This window comes from Octodon degus, unplaced genomic scaffold (genome assembly GCF_000260255.1).
Source record: "Octodon degus isolate 3935 unplaced genomic scaffold, OctDeg1.0 scaffold00002, whole genome shotgun sequence".
In the NCBI taxonomy this organism is placed as follows: domain Eukaryota; kingdom Metazoa; phylum Chordata; class Mammalia; order Rodentia; family Octodontidae; genus Octodon; species Octodon degus.
The window spans coordinates 20,229,392-20,232,045 of record NW_004524578.1 but is presented as its reverse complement, the minus strand read 5'-3'; the positions used below and the strand labels follow the sequence as shown (position 1 = coordinate 20,232,045).

Below are 2,654 nucleotides of genomic sequence, written 5' to 3'. Positions count from 1 at the left end.
GAGCTATCTTTAGTGCATTTGTATTTTGACTGAGACCCACCATGAAGTCAAGTATGTAATTTTCTGCTTGTAACATCAGATTTGTGTATAAAACATTTTAGGTTTTGCAGTATTTTAGGTTAAGGAGTAGGAATGCTCAACCAATGTAAGTAGTACTAATTTATAATGACTGCCAATATTCACCAACTAACTTCTATGCCCTGGTTTAAAAGTTACTACAGGCTGGGTGTGGTGCTGCATGTCTGTAATCCCAGTATTTGGGAGGTGGAAGCAGAAGGATTGTTGTGAGTTTGAGACAGGCCTGGGGTACAAAGTTAGCTCAAGTCCAGCCTAAGCTGCATAGTGAGAACTTGTCTCAAAAAGACAGCCAGGGAGATAGCTTAGCAGCATAAGTGCCCACCTGGCAAGTTCAAGGTCCTGAGTTTGATCCCCAGTACCAAAAAAAGAGAAAAAGACAAAACAAAAACTAAACAGTTGCTACACTAACCCACGAATGGTGGTGCACACCTATAATCCCAGGACTCAGGAGGCTGAGGCACGAGAATCGCCATGAGTTTGAGGCCAGCCTAGGCCACATAGTGAGTTCAAGGTCAGCCTGCACTGCATAATAAGACTATATCAAACAAAAAAAGTTACTACATTATTGAGGTTAGATTCTAGAATGATTTTTTCCTATGAATAGTAATAACTTTCATGAAATCCAAAGAAACTTTATTACCTTCCAAAGCTTTATACTTTTCCAAATGATTTTTCTCTGCTCCCAGAGCCTATTTATTCCTTCAATCTTTCTTCATTTGTTTACCTTTTGCAATATTTCCTTGACATTTTGTTGGTTTTTTTTGTTCCTTCCTCTAAGTTTCAATCATCTTGGCCAATTTTGAGGACAAAAGGGCACTAGCTAGGGATAGTGGAGTGAAGGCCAAAGTAAGTGCTGGAAGGAAACATCTGGGCTCTTTGTACCCCACTCCACAACATATTCTGCCCGAGCCTTGAGTCACACACCTTTGTAGTGGTCTTTCAAAAACTTCTGCTTGCTTAGTGGCCTGTAGTTTTGTCCTGCGAGCCTATCATTTTCAGATGACCCTTGATTGTTGTCTTTTGCTTTAGTTCTGCACATTCCAACTGAGAAGTTTAAATTCTCAAGAAAACTGTCTCTGGTGCCATGCTTAGGCTCCTCCTAGCAGTGTGGCTGCTGAGTATCCAGTGACGCAGTTTCACCTGCTTTCTTGTTTGTTTGTCAGGATTAAATGTTAGGTAGCACTTGGTTTGAGCCCAGCTAGTTAGCCACCTGGAGACCATGAGTGAATGCACTAAGAAAAGCCCCTTAGAAAGGGAAGATTACATTTATAAAGAAGTCAGAGTACTGGTGAGTGAGAAGTATAGAAGATGGTCCTTTAACTACAGACCTGGTCTCTGCCAATATTGTCCTAGTGAACTTCCTTGAAGATGGCAGCTTGTCTGTGACTGGAATTGTGGGCCATTCTGAGGGGACTGTTGAAATTATGGGTGAAGGAGACCACAGGGTGAGAGAGAAACTGGTGTCCTTGTTCACACCTGGAGGCTGTCACACATATGGCCCTGAGAACCTGGACAGGAGGAAGAGCAGCCTGAAGTAGTGCCTCCAGAAGAACCACGTTCCCATCACGGAGCATGGTGAGTCACACAGGACTCTGTGTGGCTGGGGTTTTGACTATAGACCCACCGTACTGCCCAGAAAATTGCAGCAGCTCGAATGAGATCATTCTGTCCCAGGTTCAGGATCTTACTCAAGGACATCTTGTAGCTTCCCAAGGAGAGGCCAAGAACCATTGGCACACTGTTTAAAATGGACTCTGGGGGACTGGGGAGATAGCACAATGGAATAAGTGCTTGCCTGGCAAGCACAAGGTCCTGAGTTTGATCCCTGGTACCACCAAAAAAATAAATAAATAAAAAATAAAAATAAAATTGACTCCCCCCCTCAAAAAAAAAGAAAATTGCCTCTGGTTTTAAGCCCATTTTAATTTCTTCACATTTGCAACAAAAGCTATGCCTCTGCTTTCAGTCAAAGACATCCCATTGTTGAAGATGTGAAATGCCCAGCCCCTTCAGACTTCAAGACATCCCCACCCGTGGAACCCCTGGAACTAGAAACTACTGGAATAGGTCTTCCTCTAGCTCCAGAATGAACTAACATGAGTTTCAGAGAGAAGCATAACTACTTTGCTAAAAAGCAGTAAAGTACGAGTGAAGACCCTGGTTTATTTATGGCAAAGTTTTACGATTACTGTAGAGAAAAGAGAAGACTGTCCTCAGAACACATACCTCTGTTTTTTCAAACACAGATCTCAGATCTACTGAAAAAGGTCTACTGGGCTCATCTGCCTACCAGCTTCACCTGGGACAGCCACTCACTCACTCTGACCTTCTCTCCTTCCTGATAGCTCCCTTCCAGTCTTCCTTCCACTCCCAGCACCACCAGCCCCATGGGCCAGAGGAATTGCCAGTCACTCCTGACCTCAGCCCAGGAACCATTCAGACACCTGCTGGCCATTTGTTATTTTTTTTTTGAGAAATGTCTCTTTAGTTTTATGGCCTTCTGTCCCCACACCCTTTTTTGTGGTGCTGGGAATCCAAGCATGGAAGGCAAGTGCTCTATCACTGAGCTATACTGC

The 2,654-nt window shown here is 43.5% G+C and overlaps 2 pseudogenes; one reads left to right on the top strand and one right to left on the bottom strand.

Moving 5' to 3' along the window:
• Nucleotides 1-779: 779 nt before the first annotated feature.
• LOC101589316 lies at nt 780-1,164 on the bottom strand (annotated as a pseudogene).
• A 25-nt stretch (nt 1,165-1,189) lies between these two features.
• LOC101588921 lies at nt 1,190-1,824 on the top strand (annotated as a pseudogene).
• The last annotated feature ends 830 nt before the right edge of the window (nt 1,825-2,654 follow it).